At 46.5% G+C, this 18653-nt stretch overlaps 1 long non-coding RNA gene across 1 annotated transcript in view; it reads right to left on the bottom strand.

The window, feature by feature from the left end:
* LOC147737521 (uncharacterized) overlaps positions 1-18653 on the bottom strand; it is a 53553-nt gene that overhangs the window by 31554 nt on the left and 3346 nt on the right. The window contains exon 2 of the long non-coding RNA XR_015299436.1: positions 13282-13460. This is a non-coding gene — a long non-coding RNA (uncharacterized LOC147737521). The remainder of the gene's footprint in view (positions 1-13281; positions 13461-18653) is intronic.

The raw sequence follows: 18653 nt of genomic DNA, 5'->3' as shown, positions 1-18653 counted from the left end.
TCCACCCAAATCATATTCATCATCATTCTGTGGAGAATGTGGTGACAATGGAGACTGTATAGGAGAGGTTTGAGGTGAAATATAGGGAGGAGCGGGAGAAGGAGGAGAGACAGGAAAGGAAAAGTTCAGAGGAGAGGTTGCACAGTCCTCCTTTTTGGCAGGAACCACAGGTGTAGGTGGTGTAGCTGCAGGTCTCTTCTTAAGGGGTGTGGCACCAACATGACCGGTTTTCGGGTCGATAAAGATCTTTTTCTGTTGAGGATCTGGTTGAAAAAGGTCCTCTTGAGGCACAACCTTCTTGGGCGTTGATTTTTTTGGAGCCGGCGTGGGTTGTCTAGTGTCCTTAGCCTTGGAAGGTATTAGAGCATTCTGTGGCTTAGGTTTCGGCGCTGAAGGCGTTGTTTTTGGCTTGGAAGGCATGTTCGAGGGCTTGGATGCCTCAGAATCAGGCTGTGTGTCTTTTGGCACCGTGTGCGGCTTCGGAGCAGGTACGTCTTTTGGTTTCGGTATCGGGACCGAAACAGGTTTCGGTTTCGGTTTCGGCACTTCTTTCGGTGTCGGAGCCGAAGGGTGTTTTGGCTTCGGTGCCGACGGAGTCTTGCTCGGTGACGAGGCACCAGAAGGCGGAGGAAATTTTTTCGGAGCCGACGGAAGACTCTTGGTCGGTGTCGAGGGACCGGAAGGCGTGGAAGATTTCTTCGGAGTCGAGTCTGAAGGCGGGACTTTTGAAGTAGATGATTGGTCTCGACTGGGCCCAGCGGGCGGAGTGCTGACCTTTGCCTTATGTTTGGGCGTATGTGTGGCCGGGGCAGTAGTACTCACGCGCTGACCCGATGGAATGGAGTCGTCAGAGTCATCTGCCTCGGAGACAATCAGGAGATCCGGTGAGTCTTCTTTGGGAACGAGTAGAACCTCGTCGTCGAAGATGTCTTCCGGTGCTGGAGCTGTCCTCCTCATCTCGTGTCGACGGGCACTCCGGTCTAGGATGGTTTTCTTCGAGCGGAAGGAAGCACAGGCTGTGCAGGTCGACTCGTTGTGGTCCGGCGACAGGCAGAGGTTACAAACCTTGTGGTGGTCGCTATGTGGGAACTTTGCTTGACATTTAGGGCATTTTCGGAATGGTCCTTTCCACATGGTGCAGGCCGCACGGCGTCGATAGGCCCAAGGGCCCACTTGGATGACCGGAATGGAAAGTTCGTTGTCGAAAGGTGCCGCAGTCTATGTCAAAGGCAAGTAGTATATGTTTTATGAAGGTCTGCGCGTCGAAGTTGCAGAAAAACAGTTTCTGGCCGGAGCGGAGAAACTTTCATCCAAACCCAGTGGCGGAAAAAAAACAATCTGAGGATGTAGCTGATGCCCATGCGCAGTATTGCCCAAGGGAGGAGTCACCTATCGGGACTAACAAAGACTTCTTCCAAGAAGACAACAACCTGCAATCATCCGAGCCCAACACCAGGTGGCGATCTAATGCACAGTGTACTATCATATACCTCGAACCATGAGTTTCTGGTAAACTATCAAGCACCCTATCCGAATCAGCCGCTCTTCACACCCAGGAATTATTCAGTCTTTGGAGGGTGAATTGCACGTGGTATAAGAGGAACACTACATGACTCAAAGCTCACTTCTCAGGGATGTACTGAAATGCCAGCCTCATGGCACACTTAGCCAGCTCTTCACCTCCTCCTCCTCAAACTGTTGACCAGCTATCAGGGCAAATGAGCCTGTAGCAAAGCATCGCTGGCTTGGTTCCAAACCGGATCAGGCAAGGCGGCCAACTCCAAACTCCTCCAAGTCAGCAAGCACTCTGGTCGAGCCAGTCCTAACCCCATATGAATGTTCCCCATCACAACTATTTTAATGGTACTAGGTTATGTTTCTGCTAAATGTAGGAGTCAAAAAGTGAAAGATTTTACTAGGAAATGCTGAAAGAGAAATCATGACGTTTTTCAATATTTCGGAGTCTGCCACAGTACACAGGAACATTATTTCTCTACAGCAGCAAATCGTGTATGTGCCCTGTAGAAAGCACGTTTGAATGAAACATGGAATGCATTGCAGCCAACAATCTATGCAACATCATAGCAGAGTGCAAGATAACTTGGGTTAATATTCCAGCAGAACGAAATGCCATTCCTAATGTGTACGTCATTTTAAAGACGGTGCCACGAAATGTATGTCAGTGTTGTGCTTCTGCCAGTAGGGGTATCTCTGTTATAGTCATAATCTAGTGAATAGTCCCGCCCATGTGCATGGACCCCGGAGCAATCAAAAATAATCTCTTAAATCATCAAAAATGCAGACCTGCACCGACACTTAAGAGAGAATTTAAAGACAGATAATGCAGCCTATATCCACAGGCTACACTGTCCAGTACTTCAACTAGAAATTCCACCAAAAACCCACAAACAGCACAGCCTGTCCAGTTTTTTCCACAGAGAAAAACTTTCCTTTACCAGCAAAAGCCTCTGGAATGATAGAGAGGAAGGAGTGGACAGACAAGCCCCATAACATTATGTGGCTCAGAACAGGATACTGTGCCTTTAAGAGAACTTTCCAGAACCCTCTCAGTATCCCAGAATGCACAGCAGGTCACTTTTACTTTCAGTTCTTTTTGAAGGCGTAACACCCCAGACCTGTAGCATTCCTTACATGAATATCTTTCTCCACCGGGGAGGAGGGAGGGCGCTTATGACTATAACAGAGATACCCCTACTACAGAACTGGAGTTACAGGACAGAAACTACTCCTTCTGTAGTAGGGGATCTCTGTGTATAGTCATAATCTAGTGAATAGAATGGCAAGCCCATCCCCACACCAAAGCAGCGGTGGAGAGAAGAGAAATAACACCACTACTGTGCGAACAGCTTTCGCAGCGAAGCCTGCCCAACCTGAGCGTCTGTCCTGGCATCAGTGTCCAGACAGTAATGCTTAGCAAAGCTATGGACCGACTTCCAAGTGGCCGCCTTGCAGATTTCTGCAATTGGAACATTACGTAGCAAAGCAGTTGTGGCAGCTTTGCCCCTGGTGGAATGAGCCTTAGGTTTACCCCCTAAGGTCTTATTAGCCTTCTGGTAACACAATTGTATACAGGACACAATCCACCTCAAGATGGACTGTTTTGAGGTAGCAAGACCGGTCCTGATGGATCCATAATTGACAAACAATTGGTCTGACCTACGAATATCTTTGGTCTTATCCAGATAAACTTTCAATACCCTCCTAACATCCAGGGAATGCAGAGACTTTTCCGCTGGAGATGAAGGATTCTGAAAAAACGTAGGTAAAGTTAAGGTCTAGTTAACATGGAAATCAGAGATAACCATTGGAAGAAATTTAGGGTGTGTTCGCAAAACAACCTTAGCAGCATGAAATACAGTATAAGGTTCTTGGCAACAGAACGCCTGAATTTCACCGATGTGATGGCCACGAGGAACGCCGCCTTCCAGGACAGGTGCTGCAACAAAGCCTTATGAATAGGTTCAAAAGGCTCCTTCATCAATCTGGACAGCACCACATTCAGGGGGGAACACTTTCTTCAAGCCTTCCAAAAAATCCTTGATCACAGGGATCTGGAAGAAGGACGTCTGTGAAGGGCATTTCCTGTAGGCAGTCAGCGCAGCGAGATGAACCTTAATGGAATGAAAATTAAGGCCAGACTGCGCCAAATGCAGAAGATACGGAAGGATGTATTCTTCCTTACATGTCGTTGGATCATAGTTCTTAGACTTGCATCAGATGCAGAATCTCTTCCACTTGTAAGCATATGAAGTCCTAGTGGAAGGTCGCTTAGCCTCCTTCAGTATGTCCATACAATCTTCTGGTAGATTCAAATGGCCATATTGCACTATCTCAGGAGCCATGCCGCCAACCTCAAACACGAGAGGTTGGGGTGCACCATCTGCCCCCCGAACTTCGCGATAAGGTCCGGCCGGCACGGCAGCCTAATGTGAGGAAGGAGAGACCGGTGAAGCAGGTCCGTGAACCACCACTGCCTGGGCAATTCCGGGGCAATCAGGATCATCCGCGCCCTGGACTGGGACAGCTTGATGAGCACCGCCGAAATCAGGGGAATGGGTGGAAAAGCGTACAGAAAGCTGTTCGACCAGTTGATCCACAGCGCATTCCCCAGTGTCCCCTGCTGGTAGTACCTGGAGGCGAAGTCTCGGCATTTGCTGTTTTCGGCATTGGCGAACAGATCTACGTCTGCAAAGACTTCTCCTAGTACTTCGTCGTTTACGACCCATTCGTGGTTTTCCTGAATCAGTCTGCTCAGTGCGTCCACCTGAACATTCTGCACACCTGGCAGATGGGTAGCCGTTATCGTCAGTCCTCTGGCTAGAAGCCAGCGCCAGATCGCCTGCGCCTCCTGCGACAGAGTGCGTGATCTCGAGCCCCACTGCTTGTTGAGGTAATACATCGTGGTCGTATTGTCCGTCTGTACAAGCAGAGAGTTGGTCTAGAAGGACGGGTGAAAGGCCTTCAGTGCCAAGTGAACAGATCTGAGTTCCAGGAAATTGACGTGATACGTGGACTCCATCGGGGACCACGTTCCTTGTATCTGTAAATCTCCGGAGTGCGCCCCCCAGCCGTGGAGAGACGCTTCCGTCACGATCGTCTGTGTAGGAATGTCCTTGTGGAAGGGAACCCCTCTGAGGAGTTTCTCCGCTGAACACCACCACTTCAGAGACTGAAGAGCATGCAGAGACAGTCGTATCTTGTCGTCCCAAGACCCTCTCCTCTGATCTCACTGATCCTCCAAGCACTCCTGCAATGGTCTCATGTGCAGCCGTGCGTGTGGCGTGAGGAAGATACAAGAGGCCATCGACCCCAGTAGAGAAGACACCGTCCTCACTGTTGTAGATGGAGCGGTCATAAGAGCCTGAGCCTTCCGAAGGAGTGATAATCGTCTCTCCTCCGAAGGAGACACGCTTACTGATAGCGTATTGATGGAGGCTCCCAAGTACTGTGTGCACTGGACCGGAATCGGGACAGACTTGGACATGTTGATGTGCAACCCCAGCTTGTTCAAGAGAACGCAGCCTTCTGGAAGTGCTCTTGAGCTTCCGAGAAGGAGGAGGCCTTGATCAACCAGTCGTCCAGGTACGGGTAGACCAATACCTGGTTCTTCCTCAGGTGTGCCGCTACCACTGCCATGCACTTCGAGAATGTTCTGGGCGCAGACTTCAGCCCGAATGGAAGTACATCGCCTGGTTCCAATCTGGTTCCACGGTAGTCACTGGCTAGTGACTTTGAACATTGTCCCCTCAGCTTTCAGGTCTTCACCACTTCAGATCAACCCTTGGATCCACCGGAACTCTTCACATCGAGCCGCCTGCAGCATCTTCAGCTCCAAGCACCATCAACCTGCGTGACGAAACCCGACACTACTTCGCACCTGTGCACCCGCTTCCTGTGGGTGAGGTAACTCAACAACGCCGGTGTTCCTACACTGGTACACACCTCTAGTGCTTGCGTCTAAAGTTTCATCCTTATAGGTCACTCAGAAGGTTCCTAAAACACTAACTTTGTAACTTTTACGCACCATAGACAATGCATTGGTGAACGCGTGCACTTTAAGCACTGCACCCGAGTCCCGGGGGCCTTTCCCGACTTAGTCACTGCTAGTCCTGATCAGCTCCAGCGATTCCCAAGGCCCTAGGCCTACTTCCTTTTCGATTGGTATCTCTTATACCACTTTCTTAATATATGGTTTGAGTGGCCACCCGCCCTCATCCATATTGTACAACTTTTGTGTATTTAAACTGTGTTTTGTTTTAACGCTTGTGCTTCTGTGCTCATAAAGAGTATTGGGGACATTTGTAGTTAATAAATATATATATATATTTTCAATATATATCTGTGTGGTGTCCTTTCATTTGGTATTCAAGGGGATTGTGTATGGTAAAATAGCTTGCTTCACATGCCTTTCAGAGTTTAGCCTAAGACTGCTTTGTCCACGTTACCACTAGGATAACTGGTCTATAAGGTTGACTTACAACCGATCATCATAAGGGTTGCTTGGCATGGTACAAGGTGATCACTAGAACTAGTGAGCATCATATACCAGGCCAACTTCTCACAAACTTCAGTACAGATCTCACAGTATGCCACTAATGTTGTTAATCGTACTCCGAAGCACTTTACCATTAGGGTAACCTTTATTATGACAACTCAAGAAAGACGCAGCTTGGCTGTTCTGATTGATTCTGGGGCTACCGGCAATTTTTTTAATTTGGAATTAGCCAGTACATTAGGAATAACTCGAGCTGCAAAATCTGAACCAGAATCAGTCAGAGCTGTAGACGGCTCAGCTTTAGCCTCTGGATCAATTAAGTTTCATATCAAACCTTTGACCATAGTTGGAGAAAATGGGCACACTGAAGAAACTGTTTTGATCAAATTGATACACCCACTTTTGGTGTCATACTGGGAGTTCCTTGGTTAGAACTACATAAACCGAAAATAGATTGGATTAAAAGAACTGTCACTTTAGACTCCTCCTATTGCAGAAATCATTGTTATTCGGAAACTCAAGATCCCATAACTCCATTATTTTGTTCTGCCTTACAACAAGATTCTCCACAGTTACCCAGCGAATATCAAGACTATGCTGATGTCTTTGATCCTGTCTGAGCAACTATAAGGGTAGACTTGATCCCTGGTGCAGTCTTACCCTGTAGTAAGATATACGCCTTAACTGAGCCTGAAAACCAATATTTTAGAACATACTTAAACAAACTGTTAGAGATTGATTTTATTAGACACTCTACGTCACCAGTCTCTTCGCCACTTTTCTTTGGAGCTAAAAAATCGGGCGATCTGAGGGGGTGCATAGGTTACCGTGCAGTTAACAAGGCAACAATTAAAAATCGTTATCCATTACCTCTTAGCTCAGTCTTGCTAAATCAAATCAAAGGATCAAGTATTTATACTAAATTGGGTTTACGTAGTGCGTATCACCTTGTTCGTATTAAGGAGGGAGACGAATGGAAGACCACCTTTCGCACGAAATATGGTCTATTCGAATATACAGTAATGCCATTCGGACTCTGTAACGCCCCGGCAGCATTTCAGTATTTCATCAATGAAGTCCTACATGATTTACTTGATATCTGTGTCATCGTATATATTGATGACATACTGGCCTTCTCCAAGACTGACGAAGAGCATACTACACATGTTCGCTCAGTTCTACAAAGATTAAGAGACAATTCTTTGTATGTAGAACTTGAAAAGTGTGTATTTAACACAAATAAGGTCAAATTTTTAGGTTATTGGCTTTCTCTCGAAGGAATAATCATGGACCCAAAAAAGGTTGAAGCAATTTTAAACTGGCCCACTCCCTCTTCTGTAAAAGACACGCAGCGAGTACTAGGTTTTGCCAATTCTGATAGGAGCTTCATATCTAAATTTTCTGAGATAGTGACACCTATCACTCAATTACTATTATTCGAAAGGGTGAGAAATTTCAATGGAACCCAGACGCTGAAAAAGCTTTTTTTAAATTGAAGCAAGCTTTTACATCAGTACCTTTTTTGATTCACCCAGACCCTGATAAATTTTCTGAGATAGTGACACCTATCCCTCAATTACTATTATTCGAAAGGGTGAGAAATTTCAATGGAACCCAGATGCTGAAAAAGCTTTTTTTAAATTGAAGCAAGCTTTTACATCAGTACCTTTTTTGATTCACCCAGACCCTGATAAATCATTCTTTGTTGAGGCTGACGCTTCCCAAACTGCATTGGGAGGCGTGTTAATGCAAAACGATGCTGCAACTGGACATTTACACCCAATTGCCTTCTACTCGCGCTAACTGTTACCAGCTGAACAGAATTATACCATTGCAGAACGCAAGTTGTTGCCAATTAAAGCAGTCTTTCTTGAATAGACACCATTTATTGGGTGCAAAGCATACAATTACCATATTTTCAGACCATAAAAATCTCCAGTTTTTTACCACAGTTAAGGCACTCACTCCCAGACAGATGCGCTGGTTACTTTTTTTTGTGAATTCGCTTTTATCATAACATACTGCCCTGGACAAAAGCAACTCCTGTCTGACACTTTGTCTAGATTAGTTTTTGAAAAGGATGTTAGCGAAACAAAGAATTCATAAAGTATAATTCCTTCTGAAAAAATAGTGGCAGTCACACAAGCGGACACCTTTTTAGGCCAAGTTAAATTGAGTGTTCAGACGTTAAATGAACAGCAATGGCTAGCTCAAAAACAAAACACCATATTTGACGGTTACTTCTTCCACAAGGATAAACTGTTTATACCTCAAGAAAACTTGCGACAACAGATATTATAATGGACTCATGATGTTAGTACAGCAGGACATCCAGGGGTCGACAAAACTTTAGAGTTATGTCAGCGGCATTTCTGGTGGAAAAACACCAGACAGGACGTCCAACAATATATAAAAGCCTGCCCAGTGTGCGCACGACAAAAGTCCTCCCATTCACCCACTAAAGGTCTTCTACAACCATTGCCCATACCTCTGCTTCCCTGGCATACTATCAGTTTGGACTTCATCACAGATTTGCCTAAATCCCATAACTTCACTGCAATTTTAGTAGTTGTGGATCTTTTGTCTAAAATGGGGCACTTTATTCCATTACAAAAACTACCAACAGCTACAGAATTTAGTGAACTGTTCTGAAACCATATTGTAAAACTACATGGCCTTCCCAGTAAAATAATGTCCGACAGGGGCCCTCAATTCGTTTCAAAATTCTGGAGTCAGTTGTGCAAACATTTAGGAATTGAAATAGCATTATCCTCCGCTTTTCACCCAGAGACTGACGGCCAGACAGAAAAAGTTAATCAATACCTTGAACAAAGTCTACGGTGCCTAACCTCCATTATATCGGCTCATTGGGATGAGGTCCTACCATTGGCAGAGTTTTCATACAACAATAGCTATCATGCAGCTTTAGGCTGTTCCCCTTTTTTTTTATAACTGGCTTACATCCACGATCTATTCCTGCCATCCTTCCAGATTTATGCCTGCTGTGACCGAAACATTAACAGAATTGCGGGAATTTCAAGAACAGGCCAAGCGTAGTTTAGCCAAAAATAAACTAAAAGGTCAAATTATCAGTCGATAAACACAAAACACCAGCACCACCCTATAAAGTAGGGGATCTCGTCCGGTTATCAACCAGAAATATCCAGATTGAAAGCCCCAAGAAACTAAAACCCTTGTTCATTGGCCCCTTTCCCATAAATAACATTTTGAATCCAGTTTCAATGAGATTAACTTTGCCCTCGGAATATGCCATCCACCCAGTTTTTCATGTATCTTTGCTCAAACCACATGATCCGTTGAAGTGACTGAGGTATTGGTGCTTTTTTGGCTCGGTTATGACCGTTGACCACCACCATCTCAGTATATGCTGCTGTCAATCGAACATGTATGGTGTTTTGTCCATTCCCGACCTTTATTTCACCTAGTTGGCAGGGCTTGCCTATAGACTTTGACAGCTTTATGTCCCCTTATATGCTGTTTTTTGCTCTTTTTCGGGCCTAAAGGCCTATGCTCGAGCGATGCCATGTTCTTTTCTGACACCATCCTGCTAAGCCTCTTTAGGTGAAGGGCAATGTTTTAGTTTATCGGAGAAATGTGCTCTCTTCGCGCTGGAGCCATAACAAACGCTTGGCCAGCTGCTGTTGTGTGCCAGGTACAGGAATCTCATGAGAACAGTAGGCGGGTTCTTCTAGAAGCTTTGAGAGAGAGCTACATTCTATATTAGTGAAAGCGGGTCCAAGTGAGGGTGAGATGATTGTCTGGTGGTTTTGGCGGTCTGGTGAAGCATCACGGTGCAGACGTGCAGTCGTGTTTGTGGAACAGAGAGTCCTGACCCAACCGAAGAGGGAAAGAGAGACAGACCTCTCTTCAGAGTGCAGATGTCTAATAATATGGTGAGGTCTTCCATGTATGACTAATTTTATCTAATTATTCCTTTATTTTCAGGTTCTATATGTGTGTATGTATATTAATAAGTCATTTCTTTCTATGTCCTTTCATCATTGTGTAATAAAAGACCTCAATTTGCATTCATTCCATTTGTTTGTTGTCACTAAGAGGGAGTGTGAGTTCTTCTTAACCAGGTGCTGTCGTATAGAAGGATGTGTGATTCCCTTCTTACAGGTAACTGATGATGGGAAGGTGCGCTGCTCATGATTAGGGATGACTACATGGGAGAATATATAATTTGTCCTTATTCTCTGTGGAGGAAGGTCGGGCCCCTTTTTTACGAAGTGCTTACAGAGGGATGTGCTAGTTCCCCTCTAATGAGTAATTGTAGATTCGGAAGGGAAATCGGCTCCTAAGCAGGAATACCTAAATTGCTGGTAGACCAACCCAACGTAGCGTAAGAGGTACGTACGGATTTTCACCGGGAGGTGTTGGTGATTCGCACCAGGGTGCGTTGCTCGCGTAAGTGCGCGTTGAACGTCGGAAGACGTTGCTGACTTGATTTGATATTTCATTCGTCGGAAGACGTTGCTGATTTGATATTGATTCGTCGGAAGACGTTGCTGATTTGATATTGATTCACACCAGGGTGCGTTGCTCGCGTAAGTGCGCGTTGATTGTCGGAAGACGTTGCTCACCTGATTTGATATTTGATTCTGATTCGTCGGAGGACGTTGCTATACATACCCTCTGAGCTATGATCTATAGTATCTTTAGTTATTTATGTTATTCCTTTCTCAGATAGGTAGTCTGAATGTGGTGTTTTCTTGTTAGGCCTTCTGGGAAGGGACTGTGATGAGTAATTACTTTATAGCTAACTAGCTGAAACACCAGAAAAGTAGGAAAATATCAGTCATTACATCATTCCTCACGAAAAGACAACCCTCCTCCACCTGTTGTAGTTGGAGACAATATTGCATATGAAGAAAATCGCATTATAGATGCAAAACGTATACATGGTAGATTACAGTATTTAATTGACTGGAAGGGTTATGACGCGTCAGAAAGATCCTGGAAACAGAAACACATGTACATACTCCAAGATTGGTCAGATCTTTCCATGCCTTGCGTCGGGAAAAACCCTGTCACATACGAAGACCTTTGGGGGGGGGGGGGGGGGGGCAGGAGGCATTTCCTGCATGTGTAAACGGTCTTGGCATGTACACGTGAAATACTTTTTTTTTTTTTTGGAAGACCTTTATTGAAGTCACGTAATCAATACACAGCTTCGACGCCTACAACCTGAGGAAGCAGGCCGGCAGCTGTAGTATGTAGTTTCATCATACCTCATAACCATATGATAGAAGTAATAAGTTAACACAGCATGCTGCCTACAACCCATCTGGGCCGGCCGCGATATAAAGCTTATAAAGCTGTAAAAGGAGGTGTAATTCCACAGGCAACTAACCAGGTAATGTCAATTCTTAAACACTTGAGGTCTCATTTTCTCTTTTTTGTTGAACTCCAAACTTTACTATAACGAACTACGAGAACCAAGGCTGTCAGTCCCCTTTCCCTGTATGATCTCCAGTCGAGGGATGTGGTGAATAGGATCTTTTAGCGCAGAGTAAGGTGCGATGCTTCCTCCAGCACGGGTCTAGGTGTGCTAGAGGTGTGCGTACTCTGTGTCTTAAGGGACCGACGTGAATGTCCCGTGGGGGGGGGGGTGTGTGTGTGTAACCTGTGCCCGTTTCTGTGTACTGGTGAGATAGTCCATTGTGAAATGCCATGTTGTGCGCAAAGCTCCGGGGGGGGGGGGGAGAGAGGGGCGTAGAGCGCTGATGCAGAGAGGGTCAGATGCCCGTCTTACGGTCAGTCAGGGAGAAGGTGGAGTGCGCTATTATACATTTGCATGAAGGCGCCTGGGACCGCAGGTGAAGTTGTATTGGTATCAATATCTCCTACCCCGTAGTGCACCTAGAGGGTGGGGAGGGGAGGAACAGCAGCATCAGTCGGCAGTGTAGAGGACGCATCTAGAAGCTCGGAGGGTTGCACAGCTTGTCCTGCATCTTCCTGATCATCAAGTCCAGCTTCAGCATTAGTTTGGGCCCGAAGCAGATAGGCAGAGAGTGGGCCCCATAGGTCTTTGGGGCGCAATTTATGGGGCAGTAAGTCAGCGGAATTATGGAGTTGATCCTGCCAAGTTGACATAGTAGTCAGCCACAATTTGAATTTGGGGGCACGACAACGGCCCCATCTACATGCCACATGGCGTTTCGCAAGCAGGAAACCCAGTGCGAAGAATTTCCTGTGATTTTTATTCGCCGGGATGGAGTGGCCTAGTAGGGCAATTTTGGGACACATTTCGACCTCCGTCCCTATCATTGCAGACATGGGCTCGAACACCCGCTCCCAGTATAGGGCCACAGCTGGGCACGACCATGCCAAGTGAATAAAGTCTGCCCCTGTCCGTTTGCATCTGAGGCATCGATCATTGTCACTCAGTCCGAAGCGGCACAGCTTGGCGGGGGTGTAATAGAGGCGGTGCAAAAACTTATAGTGGACCAGTCGGAGGCGGGCATTTCCTGTCACTGAAGTCGTGTGTGAGCAGCTGTCTTCCCATTGTTCGTCTGAGAGAGGGGAATCTAGGTCTGCATCCCAATCACGTCTCGCTCGTAGATCTGGGGGTGTGGAGGTCGCATACACGTGTTTGTAGAGCAAGGAGACTACGTGTTTCGGGGTGTCATTTTGAAGCAGTGCATGCAAGGGCGCTAAGACTTCCGGCTCGTCCGGAAACCCGGGTGTAACGGTTTTGATATTCTGTCGTAATCGCGTGTAAAGAAACGTGTCCATAACAGAGGGTGCGTGCTCCCCAAAAAATTGGTCCGCTGTACGAAACTGTCCCTGTACGTACAAATCTCCCCATGTATGAAGGGCTAGTTTGGAGAGCAGTTTGCGTCCTATTTCTTCGCGTGTGATACTTAATCTAGGGTCATACGCTAGGGTCATGCGTGGGGAATACAAAAGGGCCACACCCATACGCTCCGCAATCCTAAGCCAGGCACGTACTGTGCAATCCACCGTGGAGGGGTCTCGGTCAGTCATACTGGCTTCCGTGTAAAGATAGCCCGAGTTCCTCTATATATCTCAAAGGGGGCCGAACGGGACCCGTTCAGTAGGACCGAAGCGTGTGGTTTAGTGTACAATAGCTTGATCCAATCTAGAAAGCTAAATGGAGTTCCCATCCGTTCTAGCAACGACAGTAGGTATGTACACGTGAAATACTTGGGAAAGATCTAAGGCCCAAATCACCTTCACATGCACATGTGAGAAAACCGGAGACCCTAAACACTCACCTGACTCCGGACCTTGGTGGCAGATCATCCGAAGCTCTTTAGCGCTCCACCCTGCTTCCTTCCCTGTCTTCACTCAGTGTCTTCGGCTGTGTTCTTGCTCCCCGGAGCACATTTCAGACGTTCCTTCCTGTTTCTGAATTTCCGGCTCCAAATCCTCTCCCGGCACGGTTTCCGATTTCCTGCAAAAGAGAAAAGAAAAGAGAATCAACAAAGGGTTGCCAAGCAACACCTCGCTCTGAATGGTAAAGCGTTAGCATGCTTGAACACATACCAGTAAGAATTTAAACTTTATGAAAACTGTGGCAGACCTCTTGACCTTATATAAATCAAGAGAACGTTTTGAAACTCTTCCTGAAATAATCCAAGGACTTTAAGGACATTGAGTAAGTGAAGAATGTTAAAGTAAAACGGACATTTGTGTAAATACCTTGAGTCTGATTAGAAGACTGAAAGGAAACAGAGAGCTCGATTGTTGTTATTTATATATATTTAATGTGAAATTACGGAGCAAATATTGTAAAGGAAATCAGTAACTCTTGAGATAATTTGAGCAATCACAGATTATTAGTGCACCTGTAGTGCTCCCTCCCGGACATTTTAGCGGCGATATTACCGAAGGGTTTCCCCAAAGATATCCAACGCGCATCGACCACTAGTTGGGCATGGGAGAAATTACGTTGCATAACACACACACCATTGCTTTATTCTTCTGATCTCCCACTCCCGAACCCTAAATGGATACCTATAACTAGCAAAAAGCTCATACAGAAGACATGCGCTAAATTTGACATTGCTAAGATAGGCGATCTATTTCCAGATGGACATATTTTTGATCCCGATGATGAGTCCTTGTTCCCTGGTGCCACATTCATGAACAGATAAGTCCTTCTACGAATCTGTTCTGCCCTGCGAGCTATTTTACCGGACTACCCTCTGGAACCTCCTTCCTTCCCCCCATTCACGACAGTGATAAGTAGCGAGAGAGCGGTACATCTAATATCCCAGCTCTATAAGGCATGCGCTGCAATCGTAGACAGAGTACGCACTGCCTGGGAGACCGACTTGGGTAATCCGATCACAGGCCAACAGTGGGCTCCCTGCTGTGCAGTTACGAAAAATGTCTCCCTTAATAGCCGACACAAACTAATACACTTTAAGTTTCTTCGTAGGATATACATTACCCCCTCCAGACTCCACAGGATAGACCCTGCCAGACTGCACCATTGTGCAAGATGCAACGCTCCAAATGCAGACTTCGCCCACCTCGCCTGGACCTGTCCACGCAAACACTCATACTGGGTAGGAATACATAAGATAGTGAGTGGCTTGGTTAAGGTACCAATGACCCCCTTGCCCGAGATTGCCCTGTTGAGATACCTAAAGGATTTCCCACCGGCAATTCGCAGGTTCGTTGCCATCAGCTTACTACTGGCCAAAAGGGAGGTATCCATTTATTGGGGTGGCAGAACAGCACCCTCGGTGAAGGGATAGCTGAAGAGCATGGCGTCCTGTTCCACAAACAGCGACCTATACACAATAACGGTCCCCCCCACCTCCAGGCCCAGAGATATCTGGGGAACTTTCAGAACATACCTAGAGGCGCAGCGACAAGACCCCCCCTACCTGGAAAAAACAGGGCATAGTCCCAACAGGGGTGGTTTAGACTGTCCCGAGATACATGTCAATAATCAACTACACCGGATGCTAAACTCCTTTTTTGATGTTGGTACAGTTGATGCATTCCCATGCCATGATTGTAAACACTGTTTATGTGAATCAGAGTCAAGAACGATTGTAACAGAAAATATGTTAGCAGCCGAGGGACTTGCTTTATGTAACATGTGATCACTCTGCGGCATTGATTGAGCCCTTGACAGTGTGTACTATGTCTACCTGTACTTGCCAAAGGATTTTACTTGTCCTAGTGTACTTCTTTACTCATACCTAAACGCAAAATAAAGTTTAAAAAAAAATAAGGGGTAAGAGCTCACTGAAGCCTACCCTACGCCCACACAGGAGCAGCAATCATTAGTGAAGCAGGTGCAAGGAAGCTCACCAAGGAGCAATTTCTGTAATCAGATATAGGATAGATATATAGCCAATCACCGTTGCATGCAAGACCGTCTGTCTATCAGATCGGATAGATGGCTTTGCATACCCAACGAGACTACATGCTAGGACTTATCAAAGGCAATAATCCTATCATGATTTTATCAAGACTGGATGCGATGGTGATTACCAGCTTATTGATATTGCATCTCTTAATAAGAATAAGCGACTTGGTGTTCTCCAATAAAACTATTTCAATATGGATCGAAGGAATTAAATCAATCATGAATGATACGGTGATTGCCTATATATCTATACTACATCTGATTACAGAAATAGCACCTTGGTGAGCTTCTATAAAAGACTATTTCAACCCTGATGAAGTCCATGTTGGACGAAACACGTTGGCTGGGCTGATGCATTTGAGTACAAATAAAGAATATATTGAAAAAAAGAAATCTCAAGACTCTGCGCTGTATTTTCTGATTTGGTGGATCTTATAATATTTTGTATAGTTTGCAAAGGAAATGAGATTTAATTACATGCTTGAGCATAATTGATGAAAGAATCTAGTAATAACTGTATGCTCCTTTTCAGAATTTGACAATCCTAGTCAGGATAAGGCACACGCAAACCCCAAATTAAACTGTGGTCAACCCCCTGGTAGCTTGGCACAGAGCAGTCAGGCTTAATTTAGAGGCAATGTATAAATATTTGTGCAACACTTCAAACAGTAAAACAGCGTAAACAGCACACAAAATCAACACCAGGTTAGAAAAATAGAGCTCAGTTTAATCAACAAATCGAAACCCAAAAGACAAAAATCCAATCAGTATAACCGGAGATATGAATTTTTAAAGTATAAACTTCTTTATAGCACCTAAAAACATAATGAGTCAACCGAGGCAATCTGGTCATGCTGGACTAGGTTAAAGTCAAAAATTCACGCTGATCACGATGGAGCGCGAATTAGATAGAGCCCCAGATTAGTTCAGCTGAAGGTTTACCTTCTCAAGTTTTGAGCCAAGAGCCCCGTTCCCATTGGAGAGGGTTGCAGGGAGTAAGGAGAGAGTTGATGGCGGTGGTGGATATGGCACAAAGAGCAGACCAGGTGTCGCAGAAGGTCGGGCTGGAGCTTTACGTTGTTGGTCTTCCAGATCGATTGATGCTTTCCGTGCAAGGAGATAGGCGGCAGGGGCTTGTGCTGAAGTTCCGTGCGAGCAGTGGGATTTCGGTGCGAATGGGCTCATTTCCACTCATGAAGAGTTCAAAAGCTTGATATAGGAGCCCACCGAACCACAGCAAGGGTCTAGGGCCTGAGAAGCACCTTTTGGGAGCAAGGAACGCGCTGAAGACTGGTCCAGGCACTTTCACAAAATGAATGGGAGGTCAGGAACAGCACCAGCCCTCACTGCACAAGCTTCTGTTGATTGTAAATACAAGAGCATGGCTTTAACCCGTTTATTGCAGCGGCAATTCCGCTGCGGTGTGGGAGTTCGAATGCGCAGGCGGGGCAGTGTCGGCTAACGGACGTGCGCAGCACTACTGAGGTAGTGCTTGCGACGGCTGTTGGCCAACGCACGCATCCAAGGGTTAAAAAAAATATTTGCTGCAAACCCCAGATCAGCCAAATTAAAAGATGCTCATGTGGACACACTTGTGTCATAAACTTATTTTATAGATGCGGTCAGCAAGTGGGTAAAGTCTGTGGTTGCGGTGGCTCAGGAGAAAGGTAAGAATGTGCAGCTTGAGATTCGCGGACTACGGAGGCATTCAGAATCATGCCTGAAGCCTCCAAAAGCAGCCCGCCGGAGCCTGAAGAATTGCCAGTTCTGAGTTGCAAGCTGCAACAGTCTTTAGTCTACAGACCTGAGGACGTGTGACTGGGAGCCCAAATGCCGCGACGAGCCTCCAACAGCCTGGTCGCAGGGCATTGGATTTATTTAGGCATTTTTTATAGCGCATACCTTACCCAGCGGAGTCAGAGCGCTTTACAATAGAGCGAAGTTTATAGGATTAGATATTATGGTAACATCTTTACAGAGTATAAATCCACCAAAAATTACACGATACAAACTAAAGTTGGAGCGATTAGGGTTCCAAAAAAACACATTCCAGAGTTGAAGCGTAAGGACAAACTAGTCTCCAGTGAGGAACACGAAACAGTCAATGCCTCCAGGCTGTGTAGGTGTATTGTTTTGACCCCGCCCCCACAGCCACTGACCACGCCCATGTGCCCTGCCCCCAACTCACAGACCCCGCCCCCACTGCCACAGGCCCCGCCCCCACAGACACCACACCCACAAGCCCCGCCCCCACATTCACTGCCCCCGCCCGAGTAGGAGCATTCACACCCAAAGGCCCTGCCCCACACAGGCCCCGCCCCCACATTCACTGACCCCGCCCTGGGCAGAGGAGGAGCATCAACACCCACAGGCCCCGCCCCCACTGCCACAGGCCCCGCCTTGACACCCACAGGCCCCGCCCCCTCTCAGGAATCATAAGTTAATGCTCTTCCACCACTGCCTCGAGTCCTTGTCTCCCCTTACCTCTCTTGTGGTTTCGAGGGGGCAGTGTCGGCCTGGTGGAGGGGACACACCGAGGGCCCTACATGACAACAAAGCGTGCGCTGGACAAGGGCCGCCATGATGATCTGTAGCTGCGCATGCGCAGGACACTCAGTTTGTCACAAGTGCGCATGCACAGGATGTCTGCTTGTTGTGGCCGCGCATGCGCTGAGAATAGCGGAGCCCATGAAACATAAAGAGTGTGTAATTGAGCAGCCCACGGGGAAGCACGGCCTGGAGAGTCCAACCGAGAGGGGACGCAACTGGGAACGTCCACACTGTCTTCCATTCAGAAAAACTGAAAACCCAGGACTTAACTAAGAGCGCGGGTTAAAGAGGTCTTGATGGGTTAACAACTGCGCATGCGCTGGGGATAGGCACTGCGTCCCGCAGCGGAGCGCGAGCTAAGAAGGGCCTTGGATTAACAACTGCGCATGCGCTGAGGACAGACACCTTCAAGAGGGCCTTGTATTAACAGCTGCGCATGCGCTGAGGACAGACACTGCTCCCGAGCCTTGGATTCTCACTGCCATGCCAGGGACACTGCAGCAGCAGCTCCAAGCAGCAGGTAGAGGGAGCACAGAGGTGTGAGACTCTGAGACACACATGCAAACAATCAATCAATAAAATCTGTATTTGATCTCTTAAATACAGATCATAAAAGCACAATTTAAATCAGTGATCAGCAACCAGCCCCAGTTCATAGCAAGTTAAAACCCTAGAGCAAGTAGAATTATCTAAAAAGAACATCAAATA

Source organism: Lissotriton vulgaris, chromosome 1_1 (assembly GCF_964263255.1).
Source record: "Lissotriton vulgaris chromosome 1_1, aLisVul1.2, whole genome shotgun sequence".
In the NCBI taxonomy this organism is placed as follows: Eukaryota; Metazoa; Chordata; class Amphibia; order Caudata; family Salamandridae; genus Lissotriton; species Lissotriton vulgaris.
The sequence above is the reverse complement of the archived record's forward strand: the minus strand, read 5'-3'. Positions and strand labels throughout refer to the sequence as shown.